The sequence below is a fragment of the Wyeomyia smithii genome, chromosome 3 (assembly GCF_029784165.1).
Source record: "Wyeomyia smithii strain HCP4-BCI-WySm-NY-G18 chromosome 3, ASM2978416v1, whole genome shotgun sequence".
NCBI classification, from domain to species: domain Eukaryota; kingdom Metazoa; phylum Arthropoda; class Insecta; order Diptera; family Culicidae; genus Wyeomyia; species Wyeomyia smithii.
The window spans coordinates 232,192,537-232,217,684 of NC_073696.1; the positions used below are offsets into that span (position 1 = coordinate 232,192,537).

The 25,148-nt window shown below is 36.7% G+C and overlaps 1 protein-coding gene across 2 annotated transcripts in view; it reads right to left on the reverse strand.

The window, feature by feature from the left end:
* LOC129730107 (zinc finger protein sens) overlaps positions 1–22,214 on the reverse strand; it is a 422,944-nt gene extending 400,730 nt beyond the window's left edge. For both annotated transcript variants that reach the window (XM_055689159.1, XM_055689160.1), the window contains exon 1: positions 20,422–22,214. The gene's annotated coding sequence lies outside the window, so the exon portion shown is untranslated. The remainder of the gene's footprint in view (positions 1–20,421) is intronic.
* Positions 22,215–25,148: the final 2,934 nt, after the last annotated feature.

The following is a 25,148-nucleotide window of genomic DNA, read 5'->3' on the forward strand; positions in this document are numbered from 1 at the left end:
CGAAGAGGAGTATTCCGAAGCCCGCCCGTCAGACTTGCTCTCATATGAAGCTCGATGTAAGCTACTTTGACTTGAAACGCTTGAGCAGCGACGAGCTACAGCTCAAGTTTTTTAAGTTGCTAAAATCGTACCCGGACAAATTGATTGCCTTGCAATACTACAGCAGATGAACCTTTAGGCACCTGAAAGACCACTCCGCACAAGAGACTTCCTGTACCTCGAGCCGAGTAGAATGAACTATGGGCTGTTGATTCCAGCTCGATTTATGGCCGCACAATCAATGCCGACTACGAACTTTTCGACTTTGGGATTTTGATTCGATCTCAACCGATAACCATTTTAAGATGTTTAGTCTAATTGTATATTAACTTAGATTTATTTTATAATTAAGACCATACCTGTGCCAGATAGCTTTACAAAGAAATAATAATAATAATAATTGTAGTGACTTTAAAACTTGGTCATTCGTTACTTTGGGACTGGATTTGGTTGGATTTAGAAATAATTGAATCGGATTTGGATTGAATTCGGATCGGAATCGGAATTGGATTTGGTTGAGTTTAGTTTGGAATTTAATTGAATTAGGATACAATTTGGATTGGATATAGATTGGATTTGGATTAAATTCGGATTGGAATGGAATTTATTTTGTTTTGGATTTGGATTGTATTAAGATTTGATTAGGATTGGCTTGAACTAGGATAAGATTTTACTATTTTACAACATGTTGATTGGGTTTCGATTGAAATTCGATCAGATGCAGAATGGATTTGGATTTGTTTGGTTTGGATTTGAATTCGATCTAAGTAGGATTTATTAGGATTGGATTTCGATTGGATTGGATATTGCACTTGATCCCGGATTTAAGGAAGGGGGAGGGTCCTTCCGTTACGAGGGCCCTCTAGTCCTGAGTCATACGTGAAGACAGAGTGGAGACCTTTTTTGCTCGTCACGTTTTAAGCTTTCTTACCTCTAACTTTTTTAAGAAAAGGGGGCCCCACGAAAATATCGGCCTCGGGGCCCAAACGCCTCAATCCGGCCCTGCAACTTGATATAGCTCCACAACATCGTGAATTCGATTTAAAGCATGTTGATTACGATGTTCATTAAGGCAGACAATGTGTGCAGCAGGGGGAGCGAAAAATAAGCGAACTGAAAATATGATACAGATTTGGAAAAATATACCGCATCCAAACGGATTTGAACATCCAAAAAAGTTCTGAACTTTTGTTCGTTCTAAACGAAAGGAAAATGGATTACCAGCTTCTATGTTCCTCGGTGACTTGTCTGCTAACATAGGTTCTCATAAATGCGAATTATTTGTTGAACATTTTAAAACTACTTCCGTCTTTAGTTGTTGTGCCAGATCAGATTGACACTGCAATACGCGGAGTATTACAAGTGATAGAAGCGAACGTTTTGGGCGCAATTCAAAAGCTGAAACATTCTACTTGTCCAGGACTACTGATCCATTGCAACTTAGCTATTTTTCGAGGAAATACACAACATTATGCTTGTTTCAAAATTTTCTAAATAGTCGTTAGAATAGTGCTATTTGCAACGTGCAAAAACTACATTCCCAGTGGCCAACATGAAAAAAATATCCTAAGAGATCCATCGGAACCTACCGTACTGCATCAAATTTCGAACACTTAAGCTATGATGTAACTTTTTGCACTAGAAAATCAACTAAAAATTGCTTTTCCCGTCGGTTTTGAAGGTTTAACATGTTGGTTATTTTATTGTTGTTGCAATTAAGTGCTATTCAAATAGATTCAAACATGCTTTGTTTTTGAAATTATCGGGTATTCAGAACTTGGCTTTGATTCAAATACCGAACACTTCAACGTAATCACTACGAAATAGATAGGCAAACCGTCGCAACACTGACTGTCACTTTTTACAACGCCTGCTGGTTCCCTGGAAGTGGTCCTACAGTAGAGGGGTAAACATCACTGGGTAAAGGACATTCCGAGGAACGAAATGGTATACAGTAGTCATACATCTGATTACTCTAGCTAAAATAATGTGATTTTTATACTATCTGTCGCATTTTTTTTTTTTCAATTGAAGCTGCATTGCAAGTGAATGCTGTGTACACGGACTTCAAGACTGCATTCGATCGTGTAAATCACGACATCTTTATACGAAAGCTGAATAAACTAGGGCTCTCTGCTACGCTCGTGAGATGGTTTCTTTCGCACTGCACTGCTCGGTAGAGTTGAATGTGTCAGTCTTAGGACACACTCCACATTTACAACTTCTGCTGGAGTGCCGCAAGGAAGCAATCTGGGTCCACTTTTTTTGACTATTCATTACCGACGTTGTTACTATTTTACCGCGAGCTACGCGGCTTCTTTTCGCATACGATTTAAAAATCTTTTCGATTATAACCTGCCCTAAAGACTGTCTGGAACTACCGAAGGATGCTTGATGCCTTCAGTGACTGGAGCAACCGTAATCTTCTTACCCTGTGTGTAGAAAAATGTAATGTAGTTACCTTCAGCAGAAAGCTTCAATCAATTAGCTTTCTGTACAGCTTGTCTAGGCAAACTTTCCAGCGCGTATGCCAAGTGAAATTTGGATAGCCAGCTTACATTCCGGGCACATTACGAAGATATCATTTTAAGAGTCAGCAAGCAACTGGGATTTATTTTTACAATCGCCGATAGATTCCACAATCAACTGTGCATAAAAGCTTTGTACTGCGTCCGATGCTCGAATCAGCGCTTGTCGCTTGGTGTCCGTTCAACAAGGGTTGGATTGGTCGCTTGAATGCTGTCCAGAAAAAAATGGTGTGTATGGCACTAAAGCATCTTTCCTGGCATGATGCTATGAGGATGCTTCTCTATGAGCACCGCTGCTTCATATTGGGGTTTGAGACGTTGTAGAGAAGTAGATCTAACGCACAAAGTATCTACATTGCAAAGGTCCTGACCGTCCTGACAAATGGAATTGATCCGCCTGTCATTCTTGCGTAATTGAATCTCCACGTTCCGAAAAGAAAACTGCGGAGACGTCAATTTCCAAACATTGTCAGATGGAATTTTTAAATATAATATAACATAACATAACATTTGGATTGGATTTGGATTGATTGGAATTTCTGTTAAAGAAAATTTTATACATTATCTGTAAACAGAAAAACCATCTAATGTTTCATTTAAACTAACAATGCAGTGAAGCTTTTTTATTATAAGATCACATTCCAGAACCTAATAAAACCTAATGCCTCAGTACCTGCAGATAGTTTTCCCTTCGAGTTTCCCTCCTGAAAGTTAGACAAAATGACCGATCTCACCATTATAGGTCAACCGCAATTGACTCTACTCAATAGCTGAAAGTTACCCAAAGCACGAAGTCGATCTGTGAAGATGCGATCGTCGTAATTGCTCGTATAAAAGGGCATTTCTATCGGAGTGCGCATGCAGCAGCAGTCCCACGGCCCTGCGCGGTAGCATCTCTGAGGGCTCACGGTGGTAAACGGAGAAGTGCTTTTCTAAAATCTTCACGCTCTGACCGGTCTACTTTTCGCGGTGATCGCTATTAACTCGTGTGCGCACACATTTGTCTTGCTCTTAGGGTACCCTTGGTGCTTCGTGGGTCAGCTATTTGCGGCATCTGATTTTTTTTCTGTCTGCGTTTCACTCTCCCAAACAATTGACCCATCATAACCATCGCCATCATCTTTTGTGCGTTGGGAAAGAAGCACTTGTCCGTACCAGACAGATACAGAGTGAGAAAAGAACGGCTCTGCCGCCGGAGCGGGTGCTAAAAATAGGAAAAAAATCGACCCTGAGCTAGACGAGAGAAGAAAAAAAAAGTAATACGATCATCAACCGAACCATTCTTCTAATGTCGGTGGACTACTTTGGGGTTTTTCAAAGTCACTACTATTCGCGCATCAGCGTTTGACTCAAAGCTCGAGCAAAGACAGCCGAGAAAATTGCACTATCCCCTCGTAAAACTGACATACCCCAACCCACCCACCACCCATCGTCGGTTTCATGGGCGGCAGCAGGCGGGTGGGTGGCACGGTTTGAAAAATTCAATTTCAAGGCCTTAGCTGTGTCGCCGCCGCCGCAGCAATCGGTGGTGCTGTCGAAATCTGCGCAATAATAACGGACCCAAAGACGGTTGATTGACATCACCCGCGCGAGTAGAGCGATCATTTGCTCGCTACCTAACCTCACGGCAAAGATCGATCGAAGAAAAAAACAACAAACGCCAAACTACCAACCAACATTTCTCAGTTCGACCAACGGCCAAAAACCAGCAGAAACGATAGATAGATAAAGCGCAGTTGAGCGGAATCTGTGGCGGTAATTAAACGCGTCTAACAGTGATAGCGAGTAGCACGAGACGCTGAATTGGTCGACTTGTGTTGCTGTTACAACGTAATAATATCGATGATAAACGTAACCATGACTGAGCATCGATGTAGCGAGACCATGAATTAACCAATTTCAATGCGAATTTTTGCAGAGTTTTGAGGAAGAAAAAAAAGGTATGAAATTGAAAACAATGTGGAGATATCAGATTCAATGGATTAATTTTCACGACACACGGAAAAGGGGCTCGGGGGACAAGCGATTACTGCAAAAGCTTATCAGATGATGCGTGACTTATTTAACAACGAAAAACTGTTTGACCGTTGGCAGGTGCATCAAAAAACAATTTTTTTTTTCATGTCCTGTCGATTAAATACAACCAGAATCTAGCGCTATTTTTGGTGATGGTTGCAAGCTGCATAACGAATGTGTTGGTACTAGCTATAACGCAACTGTTGCCAAACGTATAATTTTTTTCATTGTTTTTTTATGGCAAAACAAACTTCCATATAAGTTTTTTACTCATAATGTATTAACTGAATTATGATACGTTGAATATTTCGTGGCACTTTCGCACGGAATCGGATTAAAGCTTGTTGGAATTAGAAAAAATGGAATAAATAAGTTTCTGTATCTTGTATTTGATAGGCAAAAAATGAATAGTAATTAAAATATTATCGCGCTTTCGACTGCTGATTTTTGACTGTCAGTTTTGACAGACGACGTTTCACTTCTGTCGACTTTCAACTATTAAATTTCGACTTCAGACCGTCGACATCCGACCTCCGTTTGTCGCTTTTTGTCTGTTGTATTTCGATTATCTGGACTGTCAATTAATAAGTCGCGCAATTAACTTGCGATATGAAAATTCCAAAACGTAAAATTTCGATATCATCTTCTGACAAGCAACTAACGAGTTTTGACTTGCTTATGTCAACCGGTCGCTATAGTGTTAAAGTTTCACATTCTATTCTAACTTTCGATTTACGCCTCTCAACTTTTGGCTGTCAGTTTTGATTTCCGAGTTTCGACAAATAATTTACGACTTACGATTATCAAATTTTGAGCAATCAAAATTGTGAATTTTTGACTGTAGAGAATCAAAAGTATCAGGATTGAGATTCCAAATACGAATATTAAATACGAAATTGATGCTTTACATCGTCGATTCGCGACCAGCAACATTTGACTTTTCACCTTCATTGGAGTTCGACTGTCAGATTGTGACTCGCAGCTTTTATTGAACGTTAAGGTTAATTACTTGCGACATTAATCTGGCTACTTGTGATACAAAAATCGCCAATTTTACCTTTCACAGAAAATTATCGAGTTTTGACCTTTTACTCTGGCATTTAATCTGTTGAATAATAATAATGCTTGGTATTTTTCTTTTACTTCGGCATTTGGTTGTCAACTTTCAAGTCGAAATTTGCAAAATTAGAATTTTATTTTTTTGACTGAGTAAAGTGGATGACTGAGAAATAATCGACAGTCTATAACGGGAAACAATTGGAATTCGAAAGGCTGAAATCAAAATTGCAGATATCAAGTCATAAGCATGAGCAGTGAAACTGTCAATCATCAAAAATCACATCGATCCGCGCAAGTTACAATGGTCAGAAATAACCACCCTTGTCTGGCTAGCGATCGAAAAAAAACATACCCCAAATAATTAGCATAAACAAGGCATGCGGTGAGTCAGATTAAGTTTTGATAGCAGAACGCAACAACTCAGCTTGTGCCTTATATTTAATTGTTTTTGATAACGATAACATTGATGCATAATTTCGCCCATAGCAATTGGAAGCAACGCTGATGTACAGCGGGCTTACTTCAATCGACTTTTTACACTCCAGTGTTTTATCGTCGCGTGATGAATTCCAATTGTTTACCGAGCAAAAGAGAATTGATTTTTACTAATGTGTTAATGGATGCACGCATGATCAAACGTTATAGAAATTCAGACACCATAAGAATCATTTCGTTGGATAAAATGCAATTTCAGAACCCCGCTGTAATATGAAAATCAAACATGTTAGAATGAATATTTGTTGGAAATCGCAAGTAAAAATAATAACTTTTCATCAATAATCACAAAACAAATCTTATGTTTGCCACTGAGCTGTTTGAGCTTTTTTGATTCACGATTTTTAACATGGAACAATATTAGGTATGAATTGTTTTAAATAAAACTTTTATAGTAATCCGTTTTTACCAGTTTAATTATTCACACTAATAATCATTCAATGAGATTTACTTATAATTTGTACTGAAAAAATATAATTTAATAATATGCAGAAAAGCACTTATGGCCAACATGAGTGTAAAATACAATTTCTTCAATGTGGTTTGAGCTTTCAAACTTCGAGCTTCAAAGTTTGTTGTTTGTTATTTGGCAGTACATATTCTAAAGATTAGTCGCATGTTAGTAGTTTTTAGTTCATAACCTGACAGAGCAGCACTACGAGAGAAAAAGGGAGATTCCGCTCCCTAGCAACTCTAGCGTTCGCAGTGAAAATTGTTCAATGTTCTGCCAGAGCGATATTGAAATTATTAATAGTAAAACAATTCAGAATGAAAATATTTTTAAGAAGGAGACACTTTCGTTTGTCGTGCGCGTGACTGAAAGACAAGCAAACGATATATATTCCGATTTGTCAGAAATACCTTCGTTACCCCACGAGCAATCTAATCTGAAGATTATTTTACTTGAACCGTTTTTCTGGACATAGAAAAAAAAACAATCAGCAAATCTCATTTGCAGAAAAGCTGCTGTTAAAAGTGAAAAAATTTTCGAGTGTTTTTAAAACTCAGCTGATCATTTTTTCTTTTAATACTAGAGAACAACAATAGTCACGGTAACGAGATGATTTAGTGGTCCCCGTGGTTCTGTGGTTAGCGATGTCGGTCGGCTAGCTCTCCCACACGGTTGTGATATCGGGTTCGATTCCCGATCAGGTCGAGGATCTTTTCGAGCTGGAAATTTTCTCGACTCAGCACTGTACCGTTGTACTTATCCTACAACATGCAAAATGCGCCGAAAACAATATCGATAACGAATTCTCTCAACTAATCTAGTTGATCGAGACCGCATTAGCCTCACAGGCTAGTGTGCGATATTGCTCTAACGAGATGAATGAGGTTATATTTAGTTGGTTGGTCCAACAAGGTTAAAAACTTGAAATAATTTACGAAAAAAATTAATTTTTCAAGAGCCCATCGAAAATGTTCAAGCAAATGAATATATGAGATTGTTTTTATCCTCGCATCAATATGAAATCTAAACTATTTTTAAAAGTAAAGCAATTAAGCTGTTTTCATGAGAAAGTTCAACATTATGAGAATGATTCAAAAGTACTCTTTTTGGTTTTGTACACACGGATTAACCCATGATCTGTAATGAACCAGGCCGACTACATTATGCACTCTGAGAATAAACATATTCGAGTGTAAGATTTTGCGGTCCTTCTTTAGGAAAATAAAAATGCGCTTTTAAAATACTAAAATGAACCCAGCATTTTAAGAGCCCTTCGAAATTACAGTTTAGTTTTTGTTTTTTTGCGCCTATTTTACTCAGTCAAAGGAGGCGGACCTCAAACTCTTGAATTATGATCAACATCGACATTTTAAATAACGAAAGGAAAACTCTGATAACCTTCTCACAAATATATAAATTAATGTTCAGAGAAATCTTCGAATAAACATTAATCAAAAAAATCAACATGAATTGTAGCCGTACAGACGTCATTTAAGTGCTGAAGAAAATCCTCTACAAAACAGATGTAAACTGCTTAAAATAGGTCGAGGCGATTGAAATAGTGTCCCTTGAATGGAAACTTCGATTGATTACACTGTGCTTCAAATGAAAAAAAAAATCAAGAACTTTTGAAGGGACCTAGTGTAGGTTGTAGGTTTTGTTGAGTGTAACATTTGCTCATACTAGAAATTAAAAAAAAAACACCCCCAAAATCTGAAGTCATGGTCAAAATACGTTTTTTAGACCTCAGCGCGTACAATTTTTTGTAACTCAGTCATTTATCAACCGATTTTCAATATTTCAGTAGTTTTAGAGAAAAAGACAAATAGAGCTTTCAAAATAGATACAGGTTTGTACTAATATCAATAAAACATGTTGAGTTATTTGAGTTCAAACCTAATTTTGTAGACTTTTTCGAGAAATTTTTCAACTCAATTTGAAATCTGCCGTCTATTTTTATAAGAATAATTCCACAAATATACTAGAATTTTGAAAGTATATTCAATTCCGAATCAAATGAAAATAGTTTTGTGGAAATCGGTTGATATTTGGCTAAGTTATATATTTTTTAAGAAAACCGGAATTTTTGGCTTCTAACGCACAATTATTTTACGGTGCTACAATTGATAAAAAAATGCGAGAACTTCTGATGTGACTTAATGTGGGTTGTAGCTTTAGTCAAGTGTTACTTGCGCGTTTACTTGAAGTTTTTCAATTACACCAAAACTTTCAAGTTATAGTCAAAACCCAGTTTTTAGACCTTAACTCACTGTTGCGAAACAGAGACAGAGTTCGATAACGCTATTGATTGGTGCTACCAGGCACTGATCCCACACGCACACGATCGCACCTACGATCATATAATATCGATTAGATCGATTCTTATCGACACCCGGTAGCATCCATAGAATCGCATCTCAGCCTGAGTAGAACGATAGAATGTGATAGATATCAGTCGCGAATAAACCTTTATATGAAACGGTTGTGACGCCTTAGATCTCTCCACTTCCAGTATATATGTTTTATGTTTAATTTGGTTTCGAAAAATTTCTAGTATGAGCGAATGTTATATTCAACAAGACCTACAAGGTCTAGGTCACTTCAGAAGTTCTAAATCACTGTAGCCAGTGGTGGGCACTTTTCCGCTAATTTGCTAATCGCTAATTAGCGACGCTAATATTCAGTTAGCGGTTTAGCGATTTCGTTAATTTTTGAGCTGGTTAGCGAGACTGTTAGCGTCGCTAAAATTTTGGCCTTCGAAACGCTAATCGCTAATTCGCTAAATTTTGTAGAAAAGCGACACAAGAACTTTTCAAAAAACTGTGAATTGCTGATGGCGTACGTAGATTGCCCGAAAAATGAACATACTTTACTGCGAAAGTTACTTTTGGAACGTTTGTTTAATTTAAACAACGTTCAATTGTCTTAATTGCTTAGAGTTACTCTCTTTACGACACAAGTGCGAGTCAGTCTTGTTATCCTAGAATGGAGTTCCAGTTATCGTACAAGCCACAGGAGCATTTTGAAGAACAAGCTCAAGGTCTAGATTGAAATTATGACAACTTTGGTTCTACTTTTTCGATTCAGATAATAATTAAACTTTTATGAAAACATTCCTAAAAGCATTTATTTTTAATGCAAGCTGAATAAATTTTGTTACTCCTTGTTTACAAAATAAAGTATGACCACCGTTTTGTGAACCTCTTATTGTAAATAGCTCTGAAAAGTGATTGCTTTCGTTTATTGTACCACAAAAGATCAAAGTGGTCCAGATATTACAAAACATGAGCAATAAATATAGCGATACGACTATTTCCATATTTATAAGTTAGTGATTAGCGAAAGTTCCGCTAATTTGGGTTTAGCGTTTAGCGTTTAGCGTTTAGCGATTATCGAGCTAAATGTTCCGGTTAGCGGCTTAGCGATTAGCGTCGCTAAATTTTCGGTTAGCGGTGCCCACCACTGACTGTAGCACAGTGTTATTATTAAAGTTTGCAGTTTAAAAATATGAAAAAAAGTGCTGACAGAGAAAATGTACTTTACACATTTCAACTATATGCTCTCAGTGTACAGGAGGCTGCATAAGTTGGGCAAAATAGGTTTCCTACTCTAATCTTTCTGCAAACCGTTTTTCCAGTTTAGAAATTGTCAAGAAACATAAATATGAATCAACTTCACGTTCAAGATATTTGCAGGCTTTAAGCAATTTTATGTCCCGAACCCGAAGAAATGCTTCCGAAAAAAGAAACGAATTACTCATAACTTCTTTATTATAGTTCTTCAAGCGGCACTATTAGAAACGGAATTTAATAGCTAATATATTCTACGGTAACAATAATGTTTGCCAGGTTTCTCATGTGAACTGTCGGAAAAAGTATTTAGTGATCTAGGATCATTTTTCGTGTGTTTGAAATCAACATATGCGAATCAAACCCAATCAGGAAATAAGAGGATCCATTCGAATTTTTTTAACCTAAAATGTGACTGTTATCCACAACTACCGATAGATTTCATTAACTTTCCATACCCAGTTGTGTAGAAAATATTATGAAATTTATATGAAATTGGTCAAAGTTTCGCTTCTCGATTCGATATTGGTATCAAGAAAAAAGACTGATACATTGATAATATTGCTTTCAGAGCATCGATAATATTGCTTTCAGAGCATTCGATTTTTTTTCTCAAGAAAAATGTTTTGAATAACGCAGATTTTACACTGGCTACTTCTTTCATTATCGTTTACTCGGCTTTACTCAGAGCCATTTCTTCACAATACGAATCAATGAACCTTCAGTTCCAGATTCTCGCGAATTTTCTGTCATTGGCAAAAAGAACGACACACAAATTTGTCTTCCTTTTTTCGAACCCAACAATCAGAAGCTCATCCGAAGTGTTGTAGATGTGATTTTTTTCTTTTATTTTAACGAGCTGTATCGATAAACTAAAAGTATCGAACTCGAGCATCGATAAAAATTTTTCGTGTATCGTGAAAAAAGAATCGATTAAACGTCACTACTAATAGAATCATATTTACATAATCGTAAACAACCCGTTTGGTTGAATGATAGGATGTCAAGTTTTTTACCAGTCACATCAGGAATTCCTTAGCGATCGGCTCCTGGCCCTAAATTGTTTACTCTTTACATGAATGACCTCCCAGGTATCTTGAAATATTGTTTCGTTCATATTTTCGCTGTCCAGTTCTACATTATCTAACTGGAAGGAGGTGAGTCTATTTGCAGACTAAAAATCATCAAAGTTTTCGCAGGTTCAAACTTTTGAGGACTTAACGCTCAGAAATCACAAGCTCCGCTTATAAATCACGACAGCAAAGATGGACCTCTAAACCTAAAAATTGGAACTAACTTAATCCAATTTGTAGACAGAGCAACTAGTCTATGTTTTGTTATTCAAAACGATTTCTGCGATACTTACAATTAAAACTGTATGGCCCTAATAGAGAAACTAAGCTAAAACTTTCCAGATCTTTTATCCAACCATACTTCCTATCGTGTGACTTTCTTTTGATTTTTTTACAAAAAAATTGCACCGTTTGGAAGCAACAGACTTGATAAGTATAAGTAAGTACCTGCCCATTAGGCTGTCCCAAAAAAAAATCAATGCTGAAAAAGTCAAGTTGCTAAACCCTAAATTGAAAGATAAGGTTAATTCTAGCATTTTTGTAGAATATTTCGACTTTCTAAAAAATTGTTTTCAGGTTGCCCAAACGTCATTTATGAAAAAATGAATTTTTCAAGCTACAAATCCAGTCTTTTGCACTTTTTTCAAATCTGTTCGATTCCTACATTGTTCCATATATTTTTTTATTTTTGTAGGGTTGTTTTTGAATATTTTGCGTGGTTTAGTTCAGCATCGCATTCAATTATTTGACTCACAGAGCCCATTGAACATCACAAAAAAGTGAATTTTTCTCATATATTTTAGATAAAACCCATGAAAACACTAATAACAAAAAATTTGATCAAGAACTAAAATTTTTATTGCACAGCGGGATTCAAGACAAAAATTTACATGAAAATAGATCCTCGATATCTTATCGGGGGGGCTGAGGTATTGGCGTTTTTACATGTAATGGAAAATTATGCATTTTTTCAAAATACCACTAAAGCTCAATATCTCCATTACACAGTGTTTTATTTTGCCGTTTGTGCGAATAATTTCCTAAATAGTGATTCAAATGTTGATTATAGCCATAGGGTATGTTCGGAGAAGTTTCAGGATATTCAAAAATGCATCTTTTAAAGAAGAAAGCTGGGTGATCAATCCACCAATGAGTGAGATAAAAAAATTACTTCTTAATCATAATAAGATAGACGTAGGTGTCTTCGACAAAGTTTTACGTTATCTTAAAACGAGAAACTCACAATTTTCGTTCTAACTTTTTTTTGAGATTTTTTCGAAATTTCAAACCTTCTACTAAGTAATCAGCCATCCAAAAATGCATTTGTTTGCTGAACATTGTTATTTTTATCTCCCAAAGTAAAACAGTTATTTAACATATTTGTTAAAAAGTATAGTTTTCCTTCACATATAAAAATGCCAATATCTCAGCTCCCCGATAAGATATCAAGTATCTTTTTTCATGTATGTTTTCGTCATAAGTCCCACTTTGCAATGAAAATTTCCGTTCTTGATCAAAAATTTTTTTATTTGTGTTTTGAAGAGTTTTATCTAAAAATTATTAGAAAAATAATTTTTCTGTGATGTTTAATGGGCTCTGGGATTCAAAAAAAATGAATGCAATGCTGAACTGAACCATGCAAAATATTCAGAAACAACCCCACAAAAGTAAAAAAAATATATGGAAAAATTAAGGAATCGAACAAAGTTGAAAAAAGTGCAAAAGAGTGGGTTTGTAGCTAAAAAGTAATTTTTTCATAAATCAAGTATGGGCAACCTGAAAACAATTTTTTAGAAAGTCGAAATGTTCTACAAAAATGCTATGAATGAACTTATCTTTCAATTTAGGGCTTAGCACCTCGACTTTTTCAACATCGATTTTTTTGGGACACCCTACTGCCCATTAGGGTGGGACAAAAAATAAATGTTAGCTCCCATGCACTTTTCGTGTTCCTTATGGGTCCCATAACAACTGTGTAACTTTTCAGATCGATCGGTGAAACGCCCGATTAGCGCCCGATTTTTAAAGTTTCCATACGATTTTATATGGGAAAAATCACTTTTTCAAAACTTGTTCTATAGAAATTCCCAGTTGGGTCCTAAAAATATATCAATACATGATATTTATAGGAAATTTTCCTGGAAAAAATTCTTCTGAAGACCCTAAGGCGCTACGATGCTTGTAGAAACAGCTATTCACCCCAAACTGATTGAATGTCTGACGGACGGCTCACAATTGAAATTTTCCAGCAACACTGCTACAGCCTGCTGCTATTGCAGACTTGCTTAAGTATGAGAAATAATTTCGCGTGGAATTAATTTTCAAAGTGTGATTTTTGCTCATAGTATCTTCGGGGAAGCCTCCAAGATAAATTTAAGCGATATCATTTCTCATCACATAGTTGAATTTGCAACAGCAGCATGCTGCAGCAGTATTGCTAGTAAAATTCAATGGTGAGCCGTCCGTCAGACATTCAATCAGTTTGGGGAGAATAGCTGTCTCTACAAGCAGCATAGCGCCTTACGGTCTTCAGAAGAGTTTTTCCCAGGAAAATTTCCTACAAATATCATGTATCGATATATTTTTAGGACCCAACTGGGAATTTATAGAGAATAAGTTTTGAAAAAGTGAATTTTCTCATATAAAATCGTATGGAAACTTTAAAAATCGGGCGCAAATCGGGCGTTTCACCGATCGATCTGAAAAGTTACACAGTTGTTATAGGATCCATAAGGAACACGAAAAATTCATGGGAGCGAAAAAATAACACCATCGCTTTTTGCCCATATAACCGTGTCTCAGTCTACTGCCCATTCTTTTTATACTTGAAAACACTCTTTGTAAGAGATGTTTGCCTTCATCCTAAAGAATCTGATGAATCGAAGATCATTTCTTAAATATAGGAGTTAACGCAAAGAGCACTTTAGTTAGTATTGAAATAACTCACTTTTTTAAAATTAATCACAAGTTAGAAGCACTCCATATGCTACGAAGCAATTGAATAAGTTGTCAAATATTGTTCTATTTTTGTTTGAGAATAAATAAAATGAAAAATATTGCTGGGCTGTTGAATAATTTAATTGCGAGCGGCACTCTAAAAATGCATTATCTTCATTCCGCCAGTGGAACGCTAAGGATCAACCTATCAATGTTTTGAAAAATTACTCAAAATTCTGAAAATACAGTAACGTATCTATACAAGCTTCAACATTTATTTTTGATCACTACTACTCTAAAATCAAACTTTTGATGATGAACCTCTACTGCTAACCTTATTTCATTCACCAAATAAAGCAGCGATACCAACGATGCAATGTTAACACGAGTTTTAACTTTTGCTTATCATCAGTATTTCGAGAAGTTATTGCAACATTATTTATTATCTTCCAAAAATTTTCTAAAAATTTTAAAAGCTCCATTGGGGAGCTTTTTAGCCGTAAGGTTACAGAGTCCGCTTTGATAAGCGAGTGATTGTGGGTTTAACATGGGTTTTTTCTCAGGCTCTTCACTACATACCCTTCCTACAAGCTGAATTCTAGAGTACCCCTGCTGACTTTCATTTTAACAAAAAAAGTCACTCTTATAATAAAACTGGTCTGAGTAACGTACAATAGTTCACTTCAGGGAATTGTAATTATGGTGCGGTCTTGGCTGGAGGAACGAGGTTTCGATGCACCTAAATTCAAAAAATTCGAGCACATTTGGATAAAATCGCACATAGCAGGTGAAACACACGTATTCGCCTCTGTGTACTTTCCTCCACACAACGCTAATAAAATTACGTATTACGTAGTTTTTTAATTGCGCAGAAAAATTTTTATCTGAACTACCTCCAGAAGTGAAAGTTCACATCTATGGGGACTTCAAACAAAACACTGCTGACTTCATCTTGGACCCTGAAAACGAAAGCATCCTACTCCCAGTCGTTGGAGATAACTTCACTTTGCACTTCATGCTTGACGAAATTGCTAAACTAGGTTTGAACCAGGTTAACCATGTAAGAAACCGTGAAAATTGCTATTTGGACCTACTCTTAACGAATATCCATGAAGGTTTCTGTGTGACCGAATCATTTAACCCACTGCGGAAAAACGAAAAGTCTCACACAGCAATTGAATATTCTTTATTTTTATTTTTATGAGAAAGTCCTTGATTTCAAACTCGCGAACTATGCAAATATTAAAAACAAATTAAACTATGTCAATTGGCAACAATTTTTTAGAGATGAAGGAAATGTCGAATCATCTTGGCGTCTTTTACAAAATTCTGTACAACATCATCTCTCAAGAGATTCTATTGAAGAAAAAACGACGCCACGCTAACACTAAACATCCAGTCTGGTTTAACAAACAAATAAAAAATTTAAAAAACTGCAAACAAAAAGCCCACAAAATTTACAAAAAACACAATAGCAGTGAAAATCTAGTAATTTACTTGGAAATATGTGATCAACTGAACTTTGCAATCAGTGATGCATTTGAAAAATCCAATGCAAAAACTGAACTAGAAATTATGTCTTGTCCAAAGAACTTCTTCAATTACGTCAAAACAAAACTAAAATCAGACAATCAGTTGGTGATAACTCGGAGAAAAATTGCAATCTCTTTCCAAAATTTTTCCAGGAAATCTATACCACATTTTCCGCAGAAAATCGTGACCGCGATTATTTTGCATTGTATCCAGAATATCCATGAATCTTTGGTGTCAACCAACTTCAGGTACAGGATGTTTTGCAAGGTCTGAGAAATTTAGACCCTTCCAAAGGACCTGGACCTGACGGAATACCTCCGGCACTCATGAAAAATCTTTCGAAGGAACTTACATCTCCTTTGTTCTGGCTGTTCAATATGTCGTTGGAAACTGGAGCCTTCCCAAATATATGGAAAAGCTTATTTTTAGTGCCTATTTTCAAATCAGGGTGTAAATCTGACAAACGTAATTATTGTGGAATCGCTATTATCTCTTGCATTCCTAAACTCTTTGAGGCAATTGTCAATGAAAAGATATTTGCTCAAGTCAAAAATCGAATAACTGACAAACAACGCGGCTTCTTCAAAGGCCGCTCTACATCCACAAATTTACTTGAAATCGTAGATTACTCATTGAATGCAATGGATAATGGGAACCATGTGGAAGCTATCTATACAGACTTTAGCAAAGCATTTGATCGTATTGACATACCAATGCTATTTTTTAAACTGCAAAAAATTGAAATTAAGTCTGGTCTCCTGAAGTGGCTTGAATCCTATTTAACAAACAGGCAACAAACAATAAAATTTAATGGAAAAAAGTTAAATCCCATTCAAGTTACTTCAGGTGTTCCCCAAGGTTCCCACTTAGGACCACTTCTTTTTATTTTGTACGTAAACGAAATTTCCTTCATCCTCAAAAATATTAAAGTTCTAATATATGCCGACGACATGAAGCTGTTTTTGGAAATAAATAATCAAGAAGACATCAATGTATTTCAGAATGAAATCCACACATTTTACATCTGGTGTTAGAGAAGCCTACTTGAATTAAATGTGAAAAAATTAAATGTAATATCCTTTAGCAGAAAATTAACAACGCCTAAAATTGTAATTGCATTAGGGGATCAGAATGTTAAGAAATGTGACAAAGTTAGAGATTTAGAAATAATCTTAGATTCTAAACTTAATTCCATCGACCACTATAACACTATCATACACAAGGCAAACAACATGTTAGGGTTTATCGAACGCTTCTGCTACAATTTTCAAGACCCGTACACTATCAAAACTTTGTATATTGCCTATGTGAGTTCAATACTGGAATACTGTAGCATTGTGTGGTCTCCTCGTCCTGGCGTACATGGAGATAGAATAGAATCAGTACAAAAGCAATTTCTACTATATGCTCTTCGTAAGCTAGGTTGGACCGCACATCGTCTTCCGTCATATGAAGCACGCTGCTTGTTGATTGACATTCAAACATTAAAAGAACGGCGAGAGTACGCGATGGCTTCATTTGTAAACGATATTGTTTCACAGAACGTTGACTCAGCAGTACTACTTTCTAAATTGAACTTTTACGCACCTATTCGACAACTTCGACACCGTAGTTTATTTGCTCTTAACCATCATCGTACGGAATACGCAAAAAATGGACCTATAAAGAGTATGATGAAGTCTTATAATCAACACTGCGAAGCCATTGACTTTACGATGTCCCGGTAGAAACTGAAACAGTATTTCAAGTCCTTGAGGCTGAGGACACAAAGTTATTTTGTTTTTTGTTCGTGTATAGTTTAGAAATTAATGTAACCAGTCTACATATATGATTGACGAAATAAATAAATAAATAAATAAATAAATAAGACAAAATAAGTCCTTCTTACAATGAAACTGATCTCAGGAATATATATCCTCTACAGGGAACTTAAATTGGCGATATTGGCACGGGGAACGAGGTTTCGATAAGACTCCTTCCTCTTGACATAATAAGTCGATCTTAGAATTAACCCGGCCAGAGAGAAACGTTAGGTGTAATCTCAATCCAGGGAATTCTAATTTGGCGATATTGATAGGATTCAAAGAGGCTCGGTATAGTAGAGCAGTAAGCTTGATACGAAAGGGTGAACTCTCACACACAAGCACGGATATAAATGAAAAGCGTATCATTTACTCCAATAGTGATACTGCCAATTATATGAAGTGCGGAGTAAAGAAAACACCTGGGCAATATCACAATAGATCAAATGTCTGTGGTCGCAGTGATGAGTCAACACAGAGGAAAAAAGCTCCATTCTTAGTTCGTTAATATTCCTTGATTTTTTAACTATAAATTTTTACTGAATGATAGAGAATGTCCTCATCGATGGCATCAAAAATATATGGTTTTTCCCAATTGCTTTTGAGGTGAAAAAAAAACGACACTGGAGAATAATCGTTTGCATTTTTATAAACGTTGGCTTGGACATGGGAGACAGTTTAATCCAACAAAACAAAATGACGTACTTATTAACAAATTCGCTCAGTGACTTGTGCTCTATTGGTGTGTATAATCACAAAAAAAAATCTTAAGCTATTTATACAAAACTCCACTCGATCTAATAATTAAAATTCGCAACTATGCCACTACAGCTAATGAAAGATAAAAGTTTTTTTTGCGTTTTTAACGCTTTTATTGCAATAATAGGTACCAACAAAAAATAAAGTACTGTTTTCTGTAACTTATTTTATATATATGCGGAAAGCTCTTCCGAATACGAAAATGTCTCACATGTCCACATCTATCTTTCAATAAATGCATTTTTTTTTCTTCACATCGAAAAAATATTACGAAAAACCACCTGTATTAACATCACTGATGTGGATTGCAGGTTGTTGTTTTCTAATTGCTGATGCTCTTTCCTATAACCAAGAATATTAAGCGAATTTTCTCAGTATCTTTATTATGCATAAGTTTTCTCATGCATAAGAAGAACAACCAATCAAATAGATCGTTTTGCCATTAAAAATATTTTCAATCGTCATTGCCATTTTAACACGAACCATTTTTTAAATTTCCTCGTGATTAAAAAGGTACCAAACGCTCGCCCTTTAGCCTATAGTAGCTATAGTAACATCTGTGCGAAGTTTGAATCACATTGAAAATGACAATTAAAGAAAACTAAAAATTGCCACATTTTGCTGGGAATTTTCCTCAAATGAATCGAAAGGAGTGTCTGGTACCAATGCAATCGCAACAAAACCGGCCGTTTTATTAATTTTTTGTCACTTCAGTTGAGACATTACTCGAATTATCAAACTCATTGGCAGAATTCAAGAACTTTTGTCGAAAAAGTACCACTTTCGCTGGTAAATGGCTATAAGCATTGCAGCAGGAACCGATCGAACTCTAAGATTTTTTCTTGAGAAACTCTTTATTCACATCATTATTAATATTGTAACGATGACGCAAAATTTTTTTTAACTAGTTTGTCGTGTCAGAAGGTTGAACTTTGATGAGTATCAGTAAGTTACAATATATCTTCTTGATAAGCTTTATGGATCAGCACTCGAATCGTTACGTGATTTCGCATAAGGTGACTGCAGTTTTGCAAGGTTGACTGTAAGGAACTCACTTTGGGAGACACTATATGGCATTTCACCGTAAATTAGGCTATGATCAGCTTGTGGCATTTACCATTTGTGATTGGGAAAAATTGGGAAATCGAAGTAAGGATTTTAAATACTAAATATGTTTTAATCATTTTTAGGGTCAAAGTCAAACATTAATTGCATTTCTATATTTTAAAGAGGTTTTTTTCTCTTATAACTCAGCACAATAATCATTTTGGAGGTTTTCGACAAGTTGATGTAAAATACTCTTTTTTGGTTAGGTAATTTACCGGATTGAAAGATTGCGGTGACAATGAATCCTTTTCATGTCATGAATAATACTAATCATGTTAATAGTTCTTGAATCTAATGATACGAAACTTTATAGTCGCAAAAGCAAAGAATATCTTTTCCTCACGAAAAAAAACTCAGTCGAAGTGCAGCGAATTAAGGAAGGCGATTCAACCACAAATCAAGCAATTCTTACTAAGTAAAGTACGATAAAAGCACTCAGGTTTCATTTATCGTGTAGAAAAACTGCCTTTCTTTTACCTTCGTTTCAAGCATGTTGTAATTTTACCAAAACAAAAAAAAATTGCTCGAAGCTTATAGTTATTACCTTAAAGCTTCCAATATGTTCTCATACAGGAAGACTTGATATAAAATGGACAAAAAATAAACAACTCTCTTGATCAGTCTGTTCCGAAAATCAAGCACTGAATAGCTTAAATTTATTTGCAACGGTTTTTTGGCGAGGCAAGACTAGACTGAGCCAAGTAAGAATGACTGTTTTTGCATATTCAATAGTTCGAAAGACGCCGAAAATGTCACCTTCGTGGCAGCAAAATATGCCGTAGACTGCTTATCAACTAAGTCTAAAAGAGCCTCAACGTAAGAAAACACCAATTTTATAAACCATAGGAGATAATCCAAAAGGATGAAGTATTTGCACATAAAAAACCACAAATGAAGTTAAAGTTTTATGTTATCGCGACCATACGTCATGCTTTACGACGAGCCAGAGGAACGCTTAAATTTGCATTCCAACCCGCCGATATGGGATAAGCTATCGCAGCTTGCAAGCAAACCCCCTGTGTGAGTGAAATAAAAGTTAGAAAAAAAACTCACCCAGAAAAAAAAACGACGACACGACGAAAGTTCCAACACTGTGTCTGCTTGTTTGCTAAGCTGGAGCACCAAATTCCAAAGCTGAATCAGTTTTGCTCTTCTTTGGTGAAATGTCAAAAGTAAATCCGTCGCTGTGTGCACCGCGCAGCGCTGTTTTCTCGCTATATTCTTTGTCGTTTTCACTCTTACTAATCCATCCGCGTTATGCTTTCACAATTCTTGCTTCACTCACTTGTCAAATGCCACTATATTACCTCAAATATTTCATCTCTCGGCGGGCTAAAACTGTAAATAGGTTGCTTTTATTTTCGCTAGCTTGTTTCCTTTTTTTACCTAGCCTTGTGCAAAAAAAAATATAAAAACTCACATCACCAAACCGAAGCGTTAAGCGATCTTTTCCTCTACACTATCGCGCGCTTCTCGTGGTCAATCACTGCCGCAGCATCATCATCATCATCATCATCATTATTATCATCAACATCATCACCACGACCAGCCAGCAGATGGATAATCACACGAATTTTGTCTCACTTGTTTCCGTTTTCACCTCTTCAAATCCGGCTAACCAGAGAGACGCGGGTGCATAGAAGCAAAAAAAAAAAATCATGCACAACAACAACCGAGCTATAAAGGAAAACTCACACCATCACAATCTAACACCCGCTAGTAGGGTTGCAATTCTGTCGCCAGTCGGAATTTTTCACCCACTTCTAGCGCTCTCTCCGGCAACTGCTGCGGCGGCCGACTGCAGTTTCGGTTGCGATTCTCCGACCGAGGGGTTTTCCCGATGGCATCTCTTCACCATCCGGTGGTGGCGGCTGCGGCCATCGGCGTTATCTTGCATCAAACTTTTCACCGACCGTCGTCTTTCCCCGTTTCGTTCCCCCCTGGGTTGCGGACTGAATGTATGTATGTTTACTCTACACTTTACCGACTAGGGGCGCTGCTGCAACTGTTAGTAACTTGTGCCTAGACTTTTTTTTGCTGATGTTGTTGTTGTTTTTTTTTTTGCGCAGCTTGGGCTTCTTTCGTCTAACGGAGGCCCACACACTACCCCGTGCAAGAAATTTACATATGATTTTCCACTCGACAGAGTAAAATTAATTAATGATCTACGTTTTTTTTCGACGCCGTGTTTCACGTTGCGCCTCTTTCACTAAACTGTTTTGCTTCGGTGCAATTGACTGATCCTTTGGGGTTTGGGTTTTTTTTCGTACGATCACAATCACCACCGCAACGGAGTGCTTTTTTACAGCCTTATTTTCACCGAGTATTATCACTGCTAGTGCAATCTTTCAATTTTTTTGTGGTCTAAGAATTGCACTGAAATGTTTGAAACAACACAATTCCTCATCAGGTGGTGAATTTTTTACTTGTCTGCTGGAAGCCACAGTTTGGCTTGTTAAAAGAAAGCACCAGTCACTTGAACACCGGCTAGAATAGTGGAAATTTCCACAACCGGCAGGTTCGTCACTTATTCACTCGCTCAGCTTTTTCGTTGAAATTCCGGTAGAAATCGAAGGTCCCTATTGCGCAAGCCGGCGGCAAATCACACTACTTTTGTCACAATCACGATCACATCGAATGAGAGCGAAACCCGACGGTGATCGAAAGTGCGCTGCTCCGGACCCTACGGTGTACGGTCGGACAGGACCCGATTGGTGTATATTCTTTCTCCCCCGTGGCCGGGACGGGTGCGGACAGCACAACAACGAGCAGCAGTACAGCGGTGTCGCGCTGAAAAAACGTTATGTTGATGTCGTACCTCTAGACCGACTGACCGAGTAATACAGTATTCGGTAGAGTCGAACCCGAAGATCGACGACGGTAACGGAGACGAAGACGACGACGACGACGACGATGATGACGACGAGGACGTTCGTTGGTCCCGCATCGTGAGCAGCGGACCCAGACATTAGCAGCAGCAGCAGCAGCAACAGCCACAGTGCAGAAAAAGAACTCACTCTCAACACCTGAGCGGAGCCGTTAATCAACTGGGGTCTCGCGAGTGGTCGCTTACTCCAAGCAGCGTACGTGAGAGTGAGAACCGTTTGAAAGATTTCAACCGCGAACAAGAGACGAACCTTTGGCTGCTCAAGTGAATTGGATTCCGGAAGAATAATTTTGCATGGGTGAAATGTTTCACCGTGAACCATTAGTAGCGATGAAAAAGCCAATCGATTGAGAAATGACCAACATTTGATTCGTAATATAGCTCCTACGCTTTTTGTTTCGAGACTGCACGGTTTTGCTGATGTCTCACTGAATTGTCGGTACATTGCATCGAGTATTGGCTGGCAACGGGTCGAGTTCAGATAGTATGTTTAATAAACGGTGCCTTGATGAATCGATTCAATTTTATTGGTTGTTTCTTCTGTCGCATTCTTATTAAAGCTTCTCACATTTATTGTAAAAAAGTTGTCTAGAAGGGGTAAAAAACCTAATGCCAGTATATAAAACTTAGTGGTACTTTACACCACTGCATGTATCGCATGTCTGCCGCAACTGTTTTTATGCCTAGAAAGTCGAGTTTTCCAAAGTTTTGCTTGAGCTTAATTAATTTATGGTTCCTGCTATTTCTTTCAAAGTTTAAGTTTCGTATCGCAGTTTTTTAGCCAGCAATTTTCAATCGGGGCTGCAATGTTTACCACAACCCTTACCTGTAAAAAATCAGTAAAATTTTAAAGCCAACTAATGAAATATTAGTCTATCATTAGTATGCTACCAAATAGATAGTCAAACACTGAATAGAGTTGAATACGTAAAGGAACTTGGTGTGACACTCGATCCTAAGCTGACTTTTGATCGTCATCGCGCGATAGCTATTTCGAAAGCTATCCATCAGCTAGAATTCATATCAAAAATAGAACGCGACTTTAAAGACCCGCATTGCCTACAATCACTGTATTGTATTCCGTGTGCTGTGCAGCGAAGATTCATACATATGGCTCTTCGGAATCTGCCTTGGCGGCAACCTGACAATCTGCCCGTTGCTGCTTGCTCAACCTAGATAGGTTTCCTTTTTTTGAATGGTACATTCCAATCCACACCTTCGATTTCTTCCGTACAGTTACCGACCAGTGTCACGTCATTCTTGGTCATATCGATGATAAACAAGCACTTCCGCATGGACCGCAGATTAATTTAATACTTTACGAGATGATCACTACATCCTGAGTCTAGGAAGAACTGGATCTTACCGGCTTCGAAAGTCGTATTTTCTTCCGGTTTTTTTTTTTCGAAAGACAGTTCTTCTACGTGTGCCCGACCTTTCTACAGCGCTGTTACCACACGCAATCAATGCAATGCACAGTGGGGAATCGCTGGCCATCAGCCAAAAAAAATTTTTTTTCGTTAGCTGTTTCATAATATTTTTCCTTTATTGCTATAACATTCAAGTGTCTAAATCCAAAATTTGGACGCAATATCATAAAATCTGAATTTTTTATGACTTTTCAAAGCTTGGCGAACTGACGGTTTTTGTCTTTTTCTTGAAAAAAGTACATTACTTTGAAACGCTCTGTAGCTTCAATGAAAGCTTGGTTTTTTCTGATGTCAAAAAAAAGTTGTTGTTAATATTGTGCAAAACAAACCCTTTTCATTTGATATTGTAAAATTTGGTCATAGTAGGCCTGACACTAGACAAAATTTAAAAAAAAAAACGTGATTCTTTGTAGAAAAGTAGCTTAAAAGTCTAGTAGCCGCAGTTTGCCTCGGTTGTGACTACATTCAAAATTTAGGTAACAACGTAAGCTTTCAAATGCATATTGTCCGCTGCTGCGCAAAACTGCGCAAAATGTCACTTTAGTGAAAAAAGTGATAGCAGATTTTTTTAGTTTTTATTTTTGAAGTTGAAATTTCATCCAGGATTAATTTTAATCATAACCATGATTCCCCATTAATGAAAATTTATGATATCGTACTCAATCCGTAAGGATAAAATATAAATTTGGGCGAAAATCACAAAATTTATCAATGAAAAGTTATAAAATAAGTGTTAAACAAGAAAACAGTAAACAAATCTGAAATTTTAACTATCTCTAACTTTATCACTTTCTGCAAATTTAAAACAATATTAAAAACATTCAGCCCTTTTCAATTTATGATCATGAAATTCGTTAAACTGATTGAAGTGTCAAATATTAGCAGCAAATTCAAACTCCGGCTAACAATAGCCCGTTTGAAGATGGCTTTTGCTTCGCATTCGTTTGCATACAAAAGTAAAGCACACATTTTGCTTTATGAGAAAAAAACAAAGAACAGTCGTCGCCCTCCGCATCTTTTCGTATTCATTTAAAACGTTGTGTCATTCCAATGTCTTAGTTTTCAAATCCATAAATTCGTTAAATTTTATTATAGAGCCTGCAACTTCAGCGGCACCACCTAATTCAATGTCTAGTAAGTTGTCAATTCATGGTGTTATACATGTATTTAAATGTCCTCTTTCAACCATAGAAACTGGATTATGAAGATAACATATATATGAAACAATGAAACATCGAAAATTACTAGAAGAAATTAACCTTCATTTTTTTTTTTTTTTTTTTTTTAGGGGGGATTTGTTAGTAGCTTAAGTATTTATGATAAATATTAGTAAATAATGAGTATGTGTGTCCAATCACAAATGGTGACTTCTCAACACTGTTAGAAATTTGTAATTTTAATTGTTAGGATTTGTTTGCTTTCGCAATTAGGACTAAAGTTTACTAGAAGAAATGTAAATTGCA